The 23716-nt window shown below is 40.7% G+C and overlaps 1 long non-coding RNA gene across 1 annotated transcript in view; it reads left to right on the top strand.

Annotated features, from left to right (window-relative positions):
- The first annotated feature begins 10510 nt into the window (after positions 1-10510).
- Positions 10511-23716, top strand: part of LOC140624572 (uncharacterized) — a 40404-nt gene continuing 27198 nt past the window's right edge. The window contains exon 1 of the long non-coding RNA XR_012024048.1: positions 10511-10620. This is a non-coding gene — a long non-coding RNA (uncharacterized lncRNA). The remainder of the gene's footprint in view (positions 10621-23716) is intronic.

Genomic DNA, 23716 nt, shown 5'->3' with positions numbered 1-23716 from the left:
GAGTAGTTGTGAATAAGACCGCGTGGTTCACAATGCCAAAAATGTTACTATCGGGCTCTTTAGAGAAAATGTTTGCTGGCCACTGGTCTAGATCACTAGAGCTGTCCAATAGGGCTTCCTACAATGTTGGGGCCGCTTCTTATCTGTGCTTCTCAGTACAGTGGCCAACAGCTGCATACAGTTATTGAGCACTTGAAATGTGACTAGTACAACCAAGGAATCATATTCAAGTTTTATTTAAGTTTGATAACTTAAAAATTTAATTTAAATAGCCTTATGTGTCTGGTGGCTACTATGTTGGACAGTGCAGCTGTAGACACTCCGAACAGGCCCTGGGAGCCAGGAGTTCTGCCTCAGGATCTGCCCCAGCCACTCCCGGGGTAGATGTTCCTACTGAAGGCTTTTCACCAGGTGTACACAGCTTTCCTCAGGGAGTGGGGAGAAATAGGCCATTAGTCCCTGAGGTTCCAGATTCCTTCACTTCTATCAGATATCCTATAGAGTACCACCCACCCATGCTCTAGGTTTTGCCCCAGAGAAAGGTTGCAAAGAGCACTCTAACTCTCTTCCATGGCCCCTGGGTCCAGGAGGGCAGGTGTTTCCTCCTTTGTCCCGTGGCTGAGACTTCCCTTCAGTAAGGGAACTGCTCTGTCTTCCAAGTCCCCGAGATCACATTTGTTCTCTTGCCTTCCCAGGGCCATCTGATGGATGAGGTGCAGAGGAAGAAGCCAGCCTCACTATAATAGAGGGCCATCATGGCGGCACTTGAAAATACTGTTCTTAAAGGGCTGCTACATTAACTTGATTTATGTGAGGCTAGAAGCTTGACTGTGCTCAGGTCCAACACACATTTGTTGCGTACCTGATGTTTCAAGACCTCAACCCATTGCTAGAAAAAACCCTATCTGCTTTTCTCCCTTGGCTTTTTCTCTTCCACACTCCTAAACTGACAAATACAGTTTCACCACCATCCCTTTGAATCTGCTTCAACAGTTTTAGAGGAAATACCTGCAATATAAGCATAGTCTTTTCTTGAATAATCAACATATATGATCTTGAATAATCAATTATTAACTTTCCTGGAATGCCTTTCCTGATCCCGTCCCTTAAGGCCTCATCACTCGCCCACCTGTGGCAGCGCCCCCAATCCTTTCCCTGCTTCGCTGTTGTCCACTGCACTCATCATCACCTGCCAAACTCTGTGATTACCTGACTCACTAACTTCCTGTCTCCCGCTTAGCATATGGCTATAGTCTCTGGTTCACAACTGTATTCCTAGAACACAGAATACTGCCTGAGAGAAGGTAGGCACTCCAATATTTTTTAAAATTTTCATTCCAAAATAGTTAACATATAGCGTTACATTTGCTTCTGGTGTAAAATATAGTGGTTCAATGATCCTGTAGATTACTCTGTACTCACCAGGACAAGTGCACCCCTTAATTCCCATCACCAATATATTTCACTCACCCATCTACCCACCTCCTCTCCGGTAACCATCAGTGTGTTCTTACAGTTAAGAGTCTTTTTGTTTGTTTGTTTGTCTCTTTTTCTCCTTGTTCATTTGTTCTTGAATTCTACGTCATGAGTACAATCATATGGTATTTGTCTTTCTCTTATGGACTTTTTTTTCTTAGCATTATACTCTCTAGCTCCATCCATGTTGTTCCAAATGGCAAGATTTCATTCTTTTTGATGGCTGAGTGATATTCTATACTACATCTTTTTGATTGTCCTAATTTTATTTTATTTTTTAGAATTTTATATAAATTCAATTAATCAACATATAGTGTATTACCTTTCAGAGGTAGAGGTGAATGATTCATCAGTCTTATATAATACCCAGTGTTCACTATATCATTAAGGAGGGCTCCTTAATGTCCATCATCCAGTTACCCTATCCCCCCATCCCTCTCCCCTCCAGCAACCCTCAGTTCATTTCCTATTTTTTAAAAAATATTTATTTATTTATTTATTTATTTATTTATTTATTTATTTGACACATGGAGAGAGAGGCAGAGACAGAGGCAGAGGGAGAAGCCAGCTCCTCACAGGGAGCTTGATGTGGGACTCGATCCCTGACCTGGGATCACGCCCTGAGCTGAAGGCAGATGCTCAACCCCTGAGCCACCTAGGCGTCCCACTTTGTTTCCTATTTATTAATTAAGAGTCTCTTATGGTTTGTCTCCCTCTCTTATTTCACCTTGTTTTATTTTTTCCTCTCTTCCCCTATGATCCTCTGTTTTGTTTCTTAAATTCCATGTATGAGTAAGTCATTCTCTGATTGACTTCTTTTGCTTAGCATAATTACCCTTTAGTTCCATCCACATCATTGCAAATGGCAAGATTTCTCTTTTTTTTCCATGGCTGAGTAGTATTTCATGCCATATATATATATATATATATATATATATATATATATATATATATATCTATCTCAATCACATCTTCTTCATCCATTCATCTGTTTATGGACATCTGGGCTCTTTCCACATTGCTGCTATAAACATCGGGCTGCAGGTGCCCCTTTGGATTACTACAATTGTTATCTTTGGGGCAAATATCCAGTAGTGAAATTGCTAGGTCATAGGATAGCTCTATTTTCCACTTTTTGGGGAACTTTCATACTGTTTTCCAGAGTGGCTGCACCAGCTTGCATTCCCACCAACAGTGCATGAAGATTCCCCTTTCACTGAATCCTCGCCAACATCTGTCATTTCTGACTTGTTAATTTTAGCCATTCTGACTGGTGTGAGGTGGGATCTCATTGTGGTCTTGATTTGTATTTCCCTGATGCTGAGTGATGTTGAGTATTTTTTCATGTGTCTGTTGGCCATTTGTAGGTCTTCTCTGGAGAAACCACTATTCATGTCTTCTGCCCATTTCTTGATTGGATTATTTGTTCTTTGGGTGTTGAGTTTGGTAAGTTCTTTATAGATTTTGGATAGTAGCCCTTTATCTGATATGTCATTTGCAAATATCTTCTCCCATTCTGTCAGTTGTCTTTTGGTTTTGTCAACTGTTTGCTGTGCAAAGCTTCTTATCTTGATGAAGTCCCAATAGTTCATTTTTGCCTGTTTCCCTTGCCGTTGGAGGCATGTCTAGAAAGAAGTTGCTGCCTGTTTCTTCTCTAGGAAGAAGAACAGATTTTGATAGATTCTTGTCTCACATTTAGGTTTTTCATCCATTTTGAGTCTATTTTTGTGTATAGTGTGAGGAAATGGCCCACTTTCATTCTTCTGCATGTGGCTGTCCAATTTTCCAAATACCATTTGTTGAAGAGACTTTTTTCCATTGGACATTCTTTCCTGCTTCATAAAAAATTATGTGACCATAGACATGAGGGTCCATTTCTGGCCTCTCTGTTCCATTTATCTGTGTGTCTGTGTTTGTGTCAGTACCATACTGTCTTGATGATCACAGCTTTGTAATAGAGCTTAAAATCTGGAATTGTGATGCCACCAGTTTTAGTTTTAGTTTAGTTTTCTTTTTCAACATTCCTTTGACTATTCAGAGGGCTTTTCTGCTTCCAAACAAATTTTAGGATTATTTGTTCCATCTTTGTGAAAAAAGTTGCTGGTATTTTGATAGAGATTTCATTGAATGCATAGATTGCTCTAGGTAGCAAAGACATTTTAACAATATTTGTTCTTCCAATGAGCATAGAACATTTTTCCATTTCTTTTTTGTCTTCCTCAGTTTCTTTCATGAGTGTTCTATAGTTTTGTGAGCACAGATCTTTTGCCTCTTTGGTTTACCTAGGTTTATTCCTAGGTATCTTATGGTTTTGGATGCTATGCTACATCTTCTTTACCCATTCATCTATTGATGGATACTTGGGCTGCCTCCATAATTTGGCTATTATAAATACTGCTGCAATAAACATAGGGGTCCATGTATCCCTTTGGATTAGTAATTTTGTATTTTTGGGGTAAATACAGTAATGCAATTACTGGAATGTAAGGTGTTCTATTTTTAACTCTTTGAGGACTCTCCATACTATTTTCCAGAGTAGATGTACCAGTTTGCATTCCCACCAACAGTGCTCAAGAGTTCCTTTTTCTCCACATCGTCACCAACACTTGTTTCTTAAGTTTTTGATTTTAGCCATTCTGACAGGTGTAAGGTGATATCTCGTTATGGTTTTGATTTGCATTCCCCTGATGATGAGTGATGTTGAGCATCTTTTCATGGGTCTGTTAGCCATCTAAATGTCTTCTTTGGAGAAATGTCTGTTCATGTCTTCTGCCATTTTTAAATTGAGTTAGTTATTTTTGGCATTGAGCTGTATAAGGTCTTTATGTATTTTGGATACTAGCACTTACTGGGCATATCATTTGCAAGTATCTTCTCCCATTCAGCAGCTTGTCTTTTAGTTTTGTTAACTGTTTCTTTTGCTATGCAGAAGCTTTTTATTTTGATGTAGTCCCAATAGTTTACTTTTGCTTTTGTTTGCCTCAGGAGACATAACTAGAAAAATGTTGCTTAAAAAAGAAATGTTGCTAAAGCCCATGTCAGAGACTGCCTGTGTTCTCTTCTAGGATTTTTATGGTTTCAGGTCTCACATTAATGCCCTCAGTCCACTTTGAGTTTATTTTTGCATTTGGCATAAGAAAGTGGTCAGTTCATTCTTTTGCATGTAGCTCTCCAGTTTTCCCAATGCCATTTGTTGAAGAGATGGTCTTTTTCTCATTGCATTTTCTTGTCTCCATTGTCAAATGTTAATTGACCATATAATTGTGAGTTTATTTCTGGGCTCTTTATTCTGTTCCATTGATTTATATGTCTATTTCGTACATTGATTAATTTTGAATGAATAAAAACATGGGATTATACCTCATAGTATGACTTTGGTATTTTATTTTATTTTTTATTTAAAGGTTGTATTTATTTATTCATGAGAGAAACAGAGAGAGAGAGAGGCAGAGACATAGACAGAGGGAGAAGCAGGCTCCATGCAGGGAGCCCGACGTGGGACTCGATTCCGGGTCTCCAGGATCCTGCCCTGGGCTGAAGGTGGGTTAAACCACTGAGCCACCTGAGTTGCCCCTGACTTTGGTATTTTAAAATGAATTAAACTCCTTCCCTTCTGGGAGTAAAGATAGTAAAGGCCAAGGGGGATGAAGACTACAGAGATCTTTCTTTACTGGAGGAGCAAAAATTGTAAAAGAACATGGAATCCCACTCACATCATGGGTTAAAAAAACAAAACTTTGACAAGTTAAATGATGACTCATTGCTGGCAAAGAAGATGTAAACCCACCTGCTCTGTTTCCAAAATTCTAATTTTTCAACCATTCTTTACTTAATTATAAATATTGCAATGCAGATTAACTTCTAAAATTCATATTTACATAAAATTACCAACTTCTGGAGGTGTCTGTTCTTTTATAATAAAATAATGAGGTTGTGGAGATTACTTCAGTTTCTATTTGGAATTAACTAGAACATTTTCTGAATTATATTTCACCTAACATCTTTAAGCTTCAATGTATCCTAAATTAGGCCTCTTTCTTAGAAAATAAAAGGGTACTAGCAAATAAAATTTCTGGAGATTTATTTTAAATTAAATAATGTGTGTAAAAGCATATCATTAACCATGAAGTGTTCTGCATTAGTAAGACGCTGCTACTATCGTCATCATCAGCAATCTCGGGAAAATTTTGTAATACGGTTTCCTTTCTCACCCTGCCAAGAGTGTGAAATTATTTGGGATTAGAAATTGCCTAATGCTTAGATACTTAATGAAAGTAGCATATATTTCCCATTCTGGTGAAGTGATAGGAATCTGTACAACCTCATCACATGGAGAGTGATAGCTTTGAAAACACAGGACAAGAGAAAAGGGGGGAATCAATGGAATTGTTTTTGAGTAGTAATTATAGATTGTGAGGTGCTGATCTGGTTGTCAGGGATTGTGAGTGAGATTTTACATGAGGGCACACTTAATATCAGGGTAGTTAACCCAAAGAAAAACAAGTCTTGATAAGCCCCTGGGTCTTTTCTTGCCAGAGGATTACCTGAACACGTTTCTTCTAACAATCTCCTGATTTTATGTAAATGAGCAAAATCTATGCAACTTAAGCAGCCCAAATCCAGTGCAAGTGTTTGAGAAAAATCACTATTTGAGATAGGTTTATTTATTACTTCCACTTTGCCTTTTGTTTGAATATGACAGAGATGGGAGCAGAGGAAGGAGTAGCTAGTTTAAGCAGGCTGTTTCCTTTCTCTGAGCCATGGTTTTCTCATCTGTAAGATGAAGCAGATAGATGGTCAGGGATCACAGATGATCACAGGGACCTGGTGTGTATTTGTATGAAGCCTGCTTGCTGCAGCTAAGGTACTAGGGAGTTCCTGAGAATTTGGTAAACCAGAAGGCCTTCCTTAAGGGATTCACAGTCAAAATGCTGTATGAGTTCTAGCTATCTTGGGGTGGAGTCTTTTGGGTTTTCTATGTAGAGTATCATGTCATCGGTGAAGAGGGAGAGTTTGACTTCTTCTTTGCCAATTTGAATGCCTTTTATTTCTTTTTGTTGCCTGATTTCTGAGGCTAGGACTTCTAGTACTATGTTGAATAGCAGTGGCGAGAGTGGACATCCCTGTCTTGTTCCTGATCTTAGGGGAAAGGCTCCCAGTGCTTCCCCATTGAGAATGATGTTTGCTGTGGGCTTTTCATAGATGGCTTTTAAGATGCTGAGGAATGTTCCCTCTATCCCTACACTCTGAAGAGTTTTGATCAGGAATGGATGCTGTATTTTGTCAAATGCTTTCTCTGCATCTATTGAGAGGATCATATGGTTCTTGGTTTTTCTCTTGCTGATCTGATCAATCACATTGATTGTTTTACGAGTGTTGAACCAGCCTTGCATCCCGGGGATAAATCCCACTTGGTCATGGTGAATAATCTTCTTAATGTATTGTTGGATCCTATTGGCTACTATCTTGTTGAGAATTTTTGCATCCATGTTCATCAGGGATATTAGTCTCTAATTCTCCTTTTTGGTGGGGTCTTTGTCTGGTTTTGGAATTAAGGTGATGCTGGCCTCATAGAACGAGTTTGGAAGTACTCCATCTCTTTCTATCTTTCTGAACAGCTTTAGTAGAATAGGTACGGTTTCTTCTTTAAACGTTTGATAGAATTCCCCAGGGAAGCCATCTGGCCCTGGACTTTTGTGTCTTGGGAGGTTCTTGATGACTGCTTCAATTTCCTCCCTGGTTATTGGCCTGTTCGGGTTTTCTATTTCTTCCTGTTCCAATTTTGGTAGTTTGTGGTTTTCCAGAAATGTGTCCATTTCTTCTAGATTGCCTAATTTATTGGCATATAGCTGCTCATAATATGTTTTTTAAATCGTTTGTATTTCTTTGGTGTTGGTGGTGATCTCTCCTTTCTCATTCATGATTTTATTAATTTGAGTCTTTTCTCTCTTCTTTTTAATAAGGCTGGCTAATGGTTTATCTTATTAATTCTTTCAAAGAACCAACTCCTGTTGGTTGATCTGTTCCACAGTTCTTCTGGTCTCTATTTCATTGAGTTCTGCTAGAATCTTTATTAACTCTCTTCTTCTGCTGGGTGTAGGATCTATTTGCTATTTTTCCCCAGCTCCTTTAGGTGCAAGTTTAGCTTTTGTATTTCAGTTCTTTCCAGTTTTTGGATGGATGCTTGTATTGCGATGTGTTTCCCCCTCAGGACTGCTTTTGCTGTATCCCAAAGATTTTGAATGGTTGTATCTTCATTCTCATTAGTTTCCATGAATCTTTTGAATTCTTCTCTAATTTCCTGGTTGACCCTTTCATCGTTCAGCAGGATGGTCCTTAACCTCCACGTGTTTGAAATCCTTCCAAACTTCTTGTGATTTAGTTCTAGTTTCAAAGCATTATGGCCTGAAAATATGCAGGGGACGATCCCAATCTTTTGGTATCGGTTAAGACCCGATTTGTGACCCAGTATGTGGTCTATTCCAGAGAAGGCTCCATGTGCACTTGAGAAGAATGTGTATTCAGTTGCATTTGGATGCAAAGTTCTATAAACATCTGTGAAATCCATCTGGTCCAGTGTATCATTTAAAGCTCTTGTTTCTTTGGAGATGTTGCGCTTAGAAAACCTGTCAATTGTAGAAAGTGCTACATTTAAGTCACCAAGTATAAGTGTATTATTATCTCAGTATGTCTTAACTTTGGTTATTAATTGATTGATATACTTGGCAGCTCCCACATTCGGGGCCTAAATATTGATGATTGTTAAGTATTGGGACTTCATCAAGATAAGAAACTTTTGCACAGCAAAAGAAACAGTCAGCAAAACCATAAGACAACCTGCAGAATGGGAGAAGATATTTGCAAATGACCTATCAGATAAAGGGCTAGTATCTAAGATCTATAAAGAACTTATGAAACTCAACAGCAAAGAAACAACAAATCCAATCATGAAATGGGCAAAAAACATGAACAGAAATCTCACAGAGGAAGACATAGACATGGCCAACAAGCACATGAGAACATGCTCCGCATCACTGGCCATCAGGGAAATACAAATCAAAACCACAATGAGATACCACCTCACACCAGTGAGAATGGGGAAGAATAACAGGGCAGGAAACAGCAAATGTTGGAGAGGATGTGGAGAAAGGGGAACCCTCTGCACTGTTGGTGGGAATGTGAACTGGTGCAGCCACTCTGGAAAACTGTGTGGAGGTTCCTCAAAGAGTTAAAAATAGACCTGCCCTACGACCCAGCAATTGCACTGCTGGGGATTTACCCCAAAGATACAGATGCAGTGAAATGCTGGGACACCTGCACCCCTATGTTTATAGCAGCAATGTCCACAATAGCCAAACTGTGGAATGAGCCTCAGTGTCCATCGACAGATGAATGGATAAAGAAGATGTGGTCTACATATACAATGGAATATTACTCAGCCACTAGAAACGACAAATACCCACCATTTGCTTCGACATAGATGGAACTGGAGGGTATTAGGCTGAGTGAAATAAGTCAATAAGAGAAGGACAAACATTATATGGTCTCATTCATTTGGGAAATATAAAGAATAGTGAAAGGGAATAAAGGGGAAAGGGGAAAAATGTGTGGGAAATATCATAAAGGGAGACAGAACATGAGAGACCCCTAACTCTGGGAAATGAACAAGGGGTGGTAGAAAAGGAGGTGGGGGTGACTGGGTGATGGGCACTGAGGGGGCACTTGATGGGATGAGCACTGGGTGTTATGCTGTATGTTGGCAAATTGAACTCCAATAAAAAATAAATAAATACAAATGTTTAAATTCTTTCCTGTCCTGGTTTGGTGGGCAAGCCTCTGGCTGGCTGCCCCTGGAGTGAGTGATTGCTAAGATGCAAGAAGTCATGTTCCACCAGCCTATATCTTTTCTTGTAGGAGAGTGCTTTTAATGTCCACCTGTGCAAGTTGTTATTGCATCTAGGTTTAAATGTGCCCTTTTTGCCTGCTCTGTGAAAACTAAGCTGGGCCGTTTATTTTTTTTAAAGATTCACTTATTTATTTTAGAAATAATGAGAGAGAGAGAGCATGAGAGAGAGGAAGGACAGAGAGAGGGGGAGAGAGAGAGTCTCCAGCAGACTCACCACTGAGCACAGAGCCTGATGCAGGGCTCAATCCACAACCCTAAGATTAGCAACCAAGCTGAAATCAAGAGTTGGATGCTCAAGTGACGGAGCCACCCAGGTGCTCCCAAGATGGGCCTTTAGATAGTTTTCTTATGTCAGGTGGCATGAGGTTAAGCTATGCTAGTAGGTGGTGCTGGAGAAAGATTATAGAAGAAAGAAGTTTACTTCTTGATTCTAGTGAACTCTCTTGGTGGGCTCCCTCTGTGCAAGCAGCTTCTCCAGTGTCCATGCCTGTAGATGCATATCCTCTCTAGCTCTTGGCTTTTGTAGCATGGGTGACTCCTCAAGCATTTGACTCCTGCATTGCGTGCAGCTACTGTAGTGCAGTGACTTCTTCAGTGCCCACTTTTACATGGAGAGTGATTTCTCAAGCATCTGGATTCTGCACCATAGCCATTTCCCCAACGTCCAGTTCCTATAGGGTGTGAAGCTTCTCCAGCACTCAGCTTCTACAGCATGGGTGACTTCTTAAGCATCTCTCTACTGTAGTGCATATAACTTCTCTACACCTGGCTCCTGGATGTCTTTGGTCACGTTAGTAGCAGAATACTTCTGACAAGACACCTCCCTGTAAACAGCTTTTCCCAATACCCTAGAGGGAGGATTTCCAGCAAGTTCCACTGGTTTAGCATCACAGCGACTTTTCTGACAATCTGTGAGCCATAGTCATGCACTCCAACAAGATCTGGATTTTAGCCTTAGGTAGAAGAGGTCTTTCTTGGGTGCTCTATCTCAGCCCTAAGTGTAGCACCTGACCTTATAGCTGCTGTTTCTATATTTGTTAGAGTTCTCTTCATTTCTTAGTAGCTAATCTCTTGTGACTTCTTAGATTTAAGAATTATTTATAGTAAATTGTCCCTTGTTTAAATTACTGTGTGGTTTCTGTCTCGTGAATGGACCCAAACTGAACTATCCTGGAGGTCTCAGTAGCTCTCCCATTTATGTTGGTGTCATTCAGATGGGGCATCCCTACCCATTCCAGGTAAGACACTTCTATCTATCTCTTTCTAGAAATTAGACATGCCTTACAATATATGCTTAGGTCTCTTGTCTTGAGTGAAGACTCTAACCTCATTGAATAGATAAGATCTCTGAGAACAAGAAAACTTGCATAATTTCTTTATGATCATGAAGCCAGTTAATTATGGAGGTGGCACCAGAACCCATGGCCTGACTCCCATTCTGGTGCTCCTTCCTTTCTGCCCCAGTGACATTATTCACCAAAAATATTGATTAAGCAACTATTCGCACATAACTAAATTTGTAAGTTTTAATTAAAATTTGAAAAATTGATCCAATATCCTTCTTAAGTAGAAGGGCTGGGGGAAGTGTGGAATTTAGGATCAGAGAGACAGGGGCTATTCACCACTTGCAGGAAGTAGGGAAAATGGATGAACATTGTTGTAAAAAGGAAATATCTATATTAAACATTTGTTGTAAAGAAGAAACAAGATAACATACACAAATCACTTGTCATCATTAGACACATTTAGGGAAGCCAGACAACTGAAAAAGCACTTAAATCATGCTGAATCCATTTCATTTCACACAATTCTTTTCCTTGCTTGCTCATTTCTTTCATGTATATTTTACTTTATTTATTTTTTAAAAGATTATGAAAGGGTATGATTTTACTTATACTGACACAGGTATATGATTTTACACTAAGATAAAACTAAAGAAGCTAAACATGTCTTCAAGAGACAGGGTGCTTTTTGCAACAGTATATGTTATAAAGCTTCATTTTCTCCCTCATCCCCCAACTTCATTGAGGTAAAATTGACAAAGAAAAATTGTATATATTCATGGTGTACAACTTGATGTGATATAAGTATACACTGTGAAAAATTACCACAATTAAACTGATTAACACAATTATTGCCTCACAGAACTATCACTTTCTTTTGTTCTCTCCTTTTTTGTGTGTGGAGAAAAACACATAAGATTTACCTTTTTAGCAAATACCAAGTATACAATATAGTATTGTTGCTATAATGATATTGTTGCACATTGATCTTCAGAGCTTATTCACCTGGCATAATTAAGACTTTGTACCCCTTGACCAGACCAACCTTCTCTCTCTCCCCAGCCTCTGGCAACTACCATTCTACTCTCCCATCTATGAGACTGACTATTTTAGATTCCACATATAAGTGAGATCCTGTCATATTTGTCTTTCTGTGCCTGACTTATCTCAGCATAATGTCCTTTAGGTTCATCCATGTTGACACACGTGGCAGGATTACTTCATTTTTAAGGCCTAATAATATTCCGGTGTATATATATGTACCACATTTTCCTCCTGCATTCATCTGTTGACAGATACTGAGGGTGTTTCCATATCTTGGCTATTGTGAATAATGCTGACATGAACATAGGAGTACAAATATCTCTTCCAGGTCCTGATTATATTTCCTTTGGATATATACCCAGAATTCCATGCATATTTTAAGAAAAATAGTTTTTAAAAGGCTTTCCCAATTTTTTATCCTTTGTTTGTAACTATTTCTGCCCTCAAATAATGAGTGTACATCTAGCAAAGAATGGTCAAATTAATTAGAGTGAGTCACAATCATTGAGAGAGGGTGAGCTACATGCTACCTGATTCATTGCTCCTTCATAGAATCAAGGTGGGTAAGTGTAAAGTTAACTGCATTCAGACAAATATATCACAGGAATCACTTTTCTGTCTGTCAGGCACTATTTGCAGAGATATCTGGGCCATTCAGTGTCATCACCACCTGTGTTTGAAGTCTGATTCTCTAGGGCAGACGCCTGCTTAGGTACAATACAGCCACATCAACATGCCTGGCCTCAGCCCCATGACTCTCCCCTTTTGAAGCTTTCTTATTTGACAAAGAGATTTGGATTCCATAAACCACACATCATTTCACATTTCTCTAGTCGCATGTTCCACAATTTGTAAAAAAAAAAAGGGGGGGCATAATAAGATAATAGGTGGTATTAAGGTAGAAATTGTCATCCTTTATTAAGTGCTTATTATAATCCAGGTGTTTAATATATATTTTCTCATTTTGTCTTCCCAACACTCCTGCGTGGTAATTACTATTATTTCCATTTTACACAAAACAACCAAACTAACTAGAGTTTGAAAAGATGAGCTTGCCCAATAATACATGGATCCACTTGACATAAAAAAAAAATTATCTTGGGGATCCCTGGGTGGCTCAGCGGTTTAGGGCCTGCCTTCAGCCCAGGGCATGGTCCTGGAGTCCCGGGATCGAGTCCCACATCAGGCTCCCTGCATGGAGCCTGTTTCTCCCTCTGCCTATGTCTTTGCCTCTCTCTCTCTCTCTCTCTCTCTCTCTCATGAATAAATAAATAAAATCTTAAAAAAAGAATTATCTTTTCAGTACACCATATTGCCTTGGTAGGTGCAATTTGTTAGTCTACCATTATGAAACAAAACACCATGCATATACTGTGATAGAATTGTGCTTACTTTTTCCTTCTGCGTTCAGAGCCAAGAATATGGCTTTTCTCTGAATACAATGACTTTCCATTTATCCACACACTGATTATACTCAAGAACAATGCATCATTTGGTTTGTTGTTGGTCTATTTTTATAAATCTTGGTGTTCTACTCTCTTCAAGCTTATTAAAGCCATAGTTCTCTGTCCTAGCTAGCTTGACTTAAGTCAAAACTTGCCAAATTTTGCAAATTTTTTTCCCCCTGCTTTGAAAAAGAATTGTGATGCTTGTACCAAAATCCCAGCCCCTGCCTTTTGTTTCCCAGGCTATGTCCTCATTGGTCTGTGGATGAAGAAGGGATTAAGGCAAAGAATTAGGGTATTTGAACCAGGGTGGAATATCTATATGGTCCTGTTTCCCTGCCCCTTCTCTCACCCTAAGAATGGAGAAGGAGCCAGGCTCTGACAGGAAGAGAGGGAAAATGTCCATGAATGTGAGTTGTTAGGAAACCACATGTAGCATTTTGAAAGTATTTATTTAAAGGCATGTATTTAAAATTTTTCGAAGAAAATTTAGTATTAAAAATAGTGAGCAATGCCTGTGCCCTATTCTAAATGTTGATTTGCAGTGTTGTCACACCTCAAATGAGTTAGAGACATAAGAATCAAGCATTACCAGGAAAATAAAGGAATAGATATATTCTTATAAAGTAAATCATAGAATATAGCAGAATTATGTGAAATGCTAGTATTGGGGAAAAAAAGAACACAAGTCCAAAAGCTGCTTGTGTCAGTTCTTTAGTGCTTAATAGAAACAGGCCATTTTTAGTGCTTAACAAAAATCAATCCTATTTTAAGAAAAACTTGTGGCCCTGAATTATACACTCTGTACTGAGCCATGTTTTTCTTTCACCTGAGGACTCAGTTAAAAAAATCTCCAGTTTTTATAGTATTATCTTTGCTTATTAAACAAAGCATGTGCAAGCAACATGGAAAAATGAGCCACAGCGACATGTCTCTGAAAGTAAACAAGATTAGTACTGCATAAATGTTAATGAGTGCCCTTTAAGGAATGAAAGGGCTAACCCTAAACTGCAGAAATGAAGACCATCAGCTCATGAGCTGATGCTATCACGGCATAGTGAGGATCAATCTTGGAAGAGACCCTTACGATGCCAAGGTACACGGGTTTTGCAGGATGCACACACGTGGTCCTGGCTGACCAGAGGTGGGACTTGGACCTGAAACCCCTGCCTTAAGTTGAGACCTTGGAAATTCTGTACCTAAATATTCTAATGACCCGTCTTGAAATGCAAAGGAATTTTGTTTTGTCAGCAAATGTCGATACAAATGCAGTTTCTAGTGAGAGACAAAGTATGACGTGTGGTTGTACATGGTGCTGAAATCCTTGGATAGGAAATTTATATAAGCCTGGTGCTAGACTAGGGCTACCCTTGGAGCTCCTGGTAGGAACAAATACAAAACCACTGTCTAGGGACACCTGGGTGGCTCACTGGTTGAGCATCTGCCTTTGGATCAGGTTGTGATCCTGGAGTCCTACTATCGAGTCCCACATGGGGCTCCCTGTGGGGAGTCTGCTTCTCTCTCTGCCTGTCCCTGCCTCTCTCTGTGTGTCTCTCATGAATAAATAAATAAAATCTTTAAAAAAACAAAAAAATCACAAACCACTGCCTAGGGATACTTTCATAAACCGGTGTGTATTAGGCTCATAGAAAATGGCTCAAAAATAAAATTTATAGGTAAAACTCAGAAACAATCCCTTATGAGGGAAAACAACAGACACAACAAACAGGAAGATTTGCACCTCCAAGGACTTGAGAGAATTAAGAAGTCTGAAAGAAGCTATAAAATAGCTCTGTTTAAAATGATCAAATAAACAAAAAAGGTGAGATATAAATATATGGAAACAACAGGACACAACTTAAAAAGAATAGGCAAAGTTGAAAAATTACAATTAGAATATCTATGCATGGAAAACCACTCAGGAGAAGAGACATCTCAGAAGATGGTGTAGCTGGTATATGTTGCCACAGTAATGCTATGGCCTAGGACTTGAATGATTCACAATAAGCGTATGGTGCCCATGTGCCTGGGGTCAGCTGGGGCTGGCAAGGTGGCTCTGCTATCCTTGGCTGGGTCTACTTTTGAGGCATTAACTGGCTGTTGGCAGACCTAGGCTGGCCTCAGTTGGAGTTCCTGGGGTGACTGGGCTCTGATTTTCATGCTTTTCATCCTCCAGCAGACTAGAGTGTGCATGTTCTTATGGCAGTGATGGAGGTGCAGGGGCAGGAACAGCTGGCATGCTGCCTCATTTTTTTGATCAAAATAGTGACATGGCTAAGCCTGATTAAGAGGCAGGGTAGGTCACTCCACTCGTGGTGAAAGGGAGGTCACGGAAGAGGGTGCAGATTCGGGAGACAGGAGGAATGGAGGATGTTGCTATAGGAGATGGTAATTGGGTGAAAAAGCTAGTTTAAGGACACCTACAGAGAGAATGAGTGAAGAGAGACCTGAGAAAATTTCTCAGTTCATAGCAGAGAAGTCAAGAGATAGAATATGTGAACAAGGTAAGACATTGGGACGGACTGAGATGGCCCAACATATATCTAATCGGAGTGCCAGAGAAGACAGTGCATTCAAGGAAGAAATAGTGAGAAGTTTAGAGTCTATAACAGATCTGCTGTCTCTAATTTGGAAGCACAATGAGTCCTGAGAAGAACTTTATTTTTTTCAAATGACACCTAAAATATACTTTAGAAAACTTGAGACTATAAAGAGAAAATTCAAAAGACAACAGAAAGAATAGTCAGGGAACTTACTAAGATAAAACAAGTAAATGAAAGCAAAATTTTCATTAGCAACAACAGGTACCAGAAGACAACAAACTAATACCCTCTGAGTGCTGGGGGAAAATAACCATCCATCCAGAACTTCATCCTCCTAAATAGTCACTCTAAAATGAGGGCAAAAATAAAGACATTTTTCAGATAAAATCCATGCTGAAGAACTATTATGTAATGTGTTTTAAATGAAAGAAATGAAACTCAGAAGGAAGGAATAGAAATGAGAAGCAACAGGAATCAAAGACATGGATAATTTAAAGTATTATTAACTGCAAATAAAACAGTAACCATAATAATGACTAATGGGGGTGGAGAGGCATGAAAACAGGATGCAGGAACTAGGATTAGAGTTCTAAGTCCTTGTGTTATTCAGAAGAGTAGAGGTATTAGTTAACCATAAATTTTGTTAAGTCAGGTATGCTTGTTAAAATGTAAGAATAACCATTAACAGAACAAACATAGAATATATAACTTCAAAAACAACACGGAGAAATGGAGTCTACAGATAACCTATTTGACAGAAGGCAAGAACAAGTGAAAAGACGTACTGTCTGTCTCTGTCTCTCCGTAAACACACACACACAGAAACACAAAATAAGGCAAGAAATGAATTACAATATATCAGCGATCACAGTATTTGTAAATGCATTAACTCGGGTATAAAATTCTTAACCTTGGAACCCCTGGGTGGCTCAGTTGGTTAAGCGTCTGCATTCGGCTCAGGTCATGATCTCAGGGTCCTGGGATGGAACCCCTCATCGGGCTTCCTGCTGAGCAGGGAGCCTGCTTCTCCCACTGCCCCTCACCCTACTTGTGCTCTCTCACTCTCACTCTTTCTCAAATAAATAAATGAAATCTTTAAGGAAAAAAGGAAAATGTTTAACCTCACTAATAATTAGGGAAATATAAAATGAAGCAAAGAAACACCATTTTAGGACTGCCACCTTGTTAAAAGAATTATGGTTAATAAATAACACCTGATTTATTGCCAAGGCTATTGGGAAACGGGGCACATTATACACTATTGACCCAAGTATGACTTGGTAAAACTACTTTGTAGGGCCGTGTAACAACAGCTGGTGAAATTGAACATGTACAAACATATGACCAGAATTAGAGCTCATGTGCATACACAAGCAGATATTCGTAAGGAATCCAGAGAGAAAAATTGGAAGCAGCCTAAGAAAAAGGTAAGCTGTAAAGAATATTTATATAGTACATACACTCTCTCACGTTGTCTCTTCCCCCCCAACCCCGTAGCTTATATTACCACACACACACACATGAGCACAGGCAGGTTTAAGGTACAGATATACATGTAACTCGCTCATGTAGTTATAAACACATAATAAAAGTTTAAAATGTGCGCTAGAACAATATCCACCAACTTATCCTGCCTCTGGATAGAAAACAAAAGTAATGCAAAGGTAAGGAAGGTGGAAATCATTTTAATGGGTTCTTTAAAAAAAATTGTATTAAATGTGGCAAATATTAGTAATTGGTAAATTTGTGTATTAACTACACGGGCATCTGTTATAGCTGCACGCTTTTACATGATTGAAATGTTTCATAATGAAAACTTCAAGGAAATTGACAACATAAAATACTGAGAGAAAAACCGACAATCATCACAATAGAAAATGAGATGCAAAGCCAAGGTGAAGTGTTCAAAAAAATCACTTTAGAAAAATCATGACATTTCCAAGGATGGCATTAATAGAAATGTGAATGTGACCATGATGATGTACTCAAGATTTTCTACTGCTTTAGAAAAAATGTGAGTTCAACTCAGTGTATTGCACTTAGTAGGTTAGGAGAGTTACCCATGGAACACGCTGTTCGCTGGCACTCAGCTAAACCCAAATTAGAATCACTCAGCTTTGAAATTTCATGACTTTCTGGGCCTGGAATTCATCACCTCCACGATGTATTAGCATTATTTTCCCATCTGGGCCTTCTTGGGCAGCAGCAGTAATAACCTTGGATTTTGTTAGAAGTTTGGGCTGCACCTGCCTTGAGTTTCAAGGCAAATAGCGTCCTCTCTCATTTCAGGGTGAGATCTGTCAAACTCACAGAGCTTCTTTCCAACTGAAAGTCTGATTTCCTGATGAACTTCACTTTCCAGGTGGGGCATTTTCTTTTTTGAAAAGTAAACTCTACACCCAATATGGGGCTCGAACTCACAACTCTGAGGTTAAGGGTCACATGCTCTGCCAGCTGAGCCAGCCAGACACCCCACAGGTGGCGCATTTTCATCTGGGGCTGTGAAACAAACTCGGGGCTTTAATCTCCAAGGCCTCAAATCTCCATAATGGGCAAGCCACAGGGAGCTAAGAGCCTCTCAGGCCCAGGGCCTTTTAACTCCCTTTATAGAAACTGCTCAGGAGCACACAGAACTGGCTACAGGTAGGGTGTTAAATTGGACCAAACTTTTTTTATGGCTGAATAATATCCCATTGCATATACACCACATGCAAGAGGGTTCCTTTTAATCTACATCCTTGCAACACTCGTGGTTTCTTAAGTTTTTGAGTTTAGCCATTCCGACAGGTGTGAGGCGATATCTCCTTATGGTTTTGATTTTCATTTCCCTGATGATGAGTGATGTTGAGCATCTTTTCATGTGTCTGTTGGTCATCTGGATGTCCTCTTTGGAGAAATGTCTGTTCATGTCTTCTGTCCATTTTTAATTGGATTATTTGGTAGGCGCTTGGTGTTGAGTTATATCAGTTTTTTATATATTTTGTATACTAACTCTTATTGGACATATCACTTGCTAATATCTTCTCCCATTCAGTAGGTTGTCTTTTAGTTTTGTTCATTGTTTCCTTTGCTGTGCAGAAGCCTTTTATTTTGATGTAGTCTCAATAGTTTATTTTTGCTTTTGTTTCCCTTGCCTCAGGAGACATATCTAGAAAGGCATTGTTTTGGCCAATGTCAGAGAAATTACTGCCTATGCTCTCTTCTAGGATTTTTATGCTTTCAGATCTCACATTAGGTCCCTAATCCATTTTGAGTTCATTTTGGTGTATGGTGTAAAAAAGTGGTCCAATTTCAATCTTTTGCATGTTGCTGTCCAGGTTTCCCAACACTATTTGTTGAAGAGACTGTCTTCTTCCCACTGCATATTCTTGTCTCCTTTGTCAAAGATTAATTGACCATATAGTCATAGGTTTATTTCCAGGCTCTCTATTGTGTTTCAAAGAGGAGTTATTTTCTTACAGAAAATCTCAACTTTATAAAGATTCCAGATGTCAGAGCTCTGTGGGTCCTGGAAAATATGTCATTTTTAATGTATTTCTAATCTCATACACAATTACTGAACTTTCAAAACCTAACTAGAGTAACTCTAGTATCCCATGGGACTGAACACAGGAGCCTCGGTCCTCTGCAAGGACTGGGGGATGCTGGCATCCTCTCCGTGGTCTCAGTGTGGGTCAGTCTCCACTAGAATCCCCTTCAAGGGACCCCGCTCATGGCAAAGGCTTCATCCACTGCCCCTCTGCATGGCCCCATCTAGAAGAGGATCATATAGTTCAAGTACAGAATTCTAACAGAACTGTAGAGGGATAAGTACTCCAAAGAACAATATAAATACTGGTATTCCTGGCCTATGTGCTAAGGCTTTAATTCTTATTGCTTAGAAGTGTTATGGAGATAGTGGCTTTGAAACATATTGCCAAGCTCTTCTTTCCTTTCTGGGCACAAGACCATTTTCATAGTCCATATTCCTATCTACTTGCTGAGGTAGGTAGTACCTCGGGGAATTAGGACTTTTTTTTTAGGATTTTACTTATTTATGAGAGTGAGCAAGCAAGCATGAGCAGGGGGAGGGGCAGAGGGAGAGGGAGAAGCAGACTCCCCCCTGAGCAGGGAGCCCCATGTGGGGCTCGATCCCAGGACCCGAGATCATAATCTGAGCCAAAGGTAGATGCTTAACCAACTGAGCCACCCAGGTGCCTTGACTTAGGAGTCTTTTCACAGGAAGTCTGAGTCCCTAAGGAGGCAGTGTGAGGAACAATAAGATTTTAAGAATATTTGTTTTCATTAACTGTTAGAAGCTAGGTCCTGTGAACTTGAAGATGGGGATTTCCAGAAGCCAGGGAAATTTCAGTTTATGATACAAGGGTATTTTACTTTGGTCAGGTAGAAAAGATACAAAGAGGACCTCATCTCCCTGTGATGAGAAAGGTGGGCTTGGAAGCAGGGAGAAGTAGGGCAAGATGTTCAGACAGGGTTCCTGGCCATCATCTACCCCTGGGGATGAAATTCAAGGGAGACAGTACCATATAAGTATCCAATTAGGCATAGGTCAGCCTGAGACCACAGGAGCAGGAAGTGTGCATTCTTCGATGAAGCCTGGGAGAGATTGCAAGTCTATAGGAAAATCTCCATCTAGCATGGTGTGGGGCTCCAAGTGGGCAGAGAGGAATCGAGAGAGACAGCTCAAGACAACACCAAAGCCTACATCTAGCATGCAGAGTACTCTCGCAAGGAAGCAGAAGTTCTCAGAAGCCAGTGGGCTGTCAGGGGCCTCAGGACTAAACGAAGAGGCCACCAGAAAAGGGAGCTTTGAGACAAATAGGCCTCAGACTTCAGAGGTGGGTGCCAGCATCATGTTCCATGTGCCAGATGGGCCCAGCTACATTTCCGTCACCCCATTCAGAGACCTATAGACCAACCCAAATAGCTATAGGTTCTTCCCCAGAACACAACGGATAGAGCCTGACCTGCCACCTCCCAGTGGAGCCAAAAGATGGGGACCTAAGAACATGGATCCCAGAGCCCTGATCTTCCTTCCTGTCAAGTAACCAAGTAAGCCTCTCCCCACCCATCCCATTCAGTGTGCGTCATCTCACATGGGAGCGGTGGGCAGAGGGAGGAAAACATGTACTTGAAAGAGATCAAGCCATTTAAATGAGACTGTCTAAAGCAAAGACCTGGGACACCTGGCTGGCTTGGTGGTCAAGAGTCTGCCTTTGGCTCAGGGCATGATCCTGGGGTCCTGGGATCGAGTCCCACATCCCTGCAGGGAGCCTGCTTCTCTTTCTACCTATGTCTCTGTCTCTGTCTCTCATGAATAAACAAAATCTTAAAAAAAAAAAAAAAGCTTAAAAAGTAAAGCAAAGACATGAAGATGTTCTTGATTGGCAAGTTTAAAGTCACCATGCCTTGCCCTAACTTTCAGGATGGTGGGCATATTGGGAAAGATTGGATGGCTAATAGAAAATAAGATACATTTTCCTGTACATATGAGTAAAAATGTCAGGTTGCAACATGTCTATTCCATAAAGGAAACAATTGTGTGTTTTTTAATACCTCCCCTCTTCATTAAAGGATTTGAGGCAGCTGCAATCTATGTATTGGAGAGTAAACACTTAAGGAAAGATCCAAAGTTTCAATGAGCTTTAGTTATTAGGTATGAAGAAGAGAATATAATGCTGTATGTTAACTATACGAGAATTAAAAATAAAAATAGAATGTTGAATCACTTAGTACAAGTGATTCAACATACAGGTTTGCATGAGCAGTGTGGTAACTTGTATCTTTTCTATTTATGGAATGTCAATATTTTTGTGGAAGAAATCAGAGAAGCAAGAGCTCTCTTAATCATACCTGTAGCTCCAGCACTTTCTAGATTTCCTGGAGCGCAGTGTGTGCTCAGTAAATATTTGTTCAATGAATAAATGAAAAAATACACTGCTTAGCATCAGAATGGATAACTTAAAACATTCGTGAGCTCTTTCAAGCCATGGATGGTAGCATGGGCCAAATGGTGGAGCAGAGGAAACTGGGGTGCCAGGAGGTAGGCATTACCCCAAAGAGTTACCCCATCGTCACCATGAAAGACCAGCTTCAGAGAGAGGGACAAAAGAAAGGAGTAGAGGTGAGGCTTTGCTGTGCATTGCCACCCCTGTCTCTCACAGGGTGTGTGTGTGTGTGTGTGTGTGTGTGCGTGATTGTTTCCTGGGCAAGAGTGCTTGTTGCAGCCTTAGGAGAACTATAGGATCCTTTGTAGGCACCTCGTGGAGAGGCACTCTCAAGACAGACTCTGGGCCCAGAGCAGAAGGGGTTGGTCGGGAGAAAGGAAAAGAGCACCAAGCATGGCCTCAGGGAGGCAGGCCCAGCCTAAAGGTGGGACAGTGGTTGTTCTAAAATTAGACTCAACTTCTAAACTTTGTTCCATTAAACTTACAATGTGTGATGAATTAAGAAATATTTTTATAAGCCCTGCAATGTCTTGTGATGTAATTCGACTATATTCTTTATTAAAAGAGTTAAGATGCCAATTTGTTAAGTATAAAATTTTTTTATTAAAGATTTTATTTATCTATGTGAGAGAGAGAGATAGTGAGAGAGAGCATGGGCAGTGGGGCGAGGGAGAAGCAGGCTCTCACGTGGAGCTCGATCCCAGGACCCCGGGACCATGACCTGAGCTGAGGGCAGATGCTTAACCGACTGAGCACCCAGGGCCCCCATTAAGTGTAAACTTTTAATGCATGACTACCACCACCCTATTTTGGCCTTTCTTTATTTTTTAAAATGCCAGAATTTTAAAAGCTGAAAGCCACCATGCCCTGTCGGAGATGTTCTGCTGCCTATAAGTGGAAGCAGAAGCACATACTGCTACAAAAGGCTCCCTAAGTGAGACGCTTGCTCTATCACCTCTGTGCATCTCACACACTGGCCCCTGGGCCCTGAGCACAGGCCGCTCGTATTCACCCCTGACCCCCAGGAATAGTTTTTGGGACTACATCTTTCCTCAACACACAGCCCAGGAATCACATCCTCCCAGAAGGGCCTGCCCCTCCCTGACCCCCCCCCCCCCCCCCCCGCCGCTGGGCTCAAGGCCTCACTGAAGGGTTTCCATAGATCCTGTCATATTCTTTACTGCTCATCTCTCTTCTCTCCAGAGTGTAAATACCTTTAGGGCAGAGGCCACCCATCTCATCCTCTTTATGTCCTCAGAATTCAGCACAGGGGCTGGCATGAGGTAGCTGCCCAGGCCTCAGAGCACGTTTCTGGGAGCCCCAGTTCCTAGCCATGCTCCTCCCCAGAATGGTAGGAGCACTGTTGTCGGGGGTGGGGATGGTCCTACGTCTACACAAGTACATCTCACCGATTAAGCAGAAAGCATAATGATCTTGGAGAGAGACCCAAGGTCATCCGGCTGCACACTGGGACTGATTTCTTTTCTCCAACACTAAAGAGACAGGGGCAAAATCGAGCCAGATAGAGCATTGTCATGGGAGTGAGAATAGGAGAATGCTGGCACCGCGGAGCCAGCCGGAGGGAAGTAAAGGCCTTTGTCCGGGGCCGGGCCCTGTGAAGCGTGGATCTGGCAGAGCCGACGCAGGCCCACCGACCTCGAGGCTGTGCCGGGTCACAGGGCTTTGCCTGGCATGCGGCCTTCATTTACAAAAGGCCCAGTGCTGGCCCTTGGTTGCCCCGTGCAGCCTGTGCACCTGCTTTCTACAAACGAAAGCTTTGCCCTTTGCCATTCAAGTGGTTGGCCTTTTGCAACACAAAAAATTAATACCATCCAGGAACAAGCTACCATAAGAGTAGGATGGAGTCTGGGAAGATTGAAAACTAGGGAAAATCATTTAAGTCCAGCTAGAAGACATTAATCAGTACTCTGCTTTCAAGGATTCCACAAAGCTATTGTGCAATTCACCCCAATGATGTCCACTTGCCTTAATGTCCTGGGGTCTTGTTCTATGGGGCCCATGAATCTTGGCTGGCACGACCTGGCACTACTGGTGATGGAGACCATGGCTG

Source organism: Canis lupus, chromosome 34, assembly GCF_048164855.1.
Source record: "Canis lupus baileyi chromosome 34, mCanLup2.hap1, whole genome shotgun sequence".
Lineage (NCBI taxonomy): Eukaryota > Metazoa > Chordata > Mammalia > Carnivora > Canidae > Canis > Canis lupus.
This window is presented reverse-complemented; position numbering and strand designations above follow the sequence as displayed.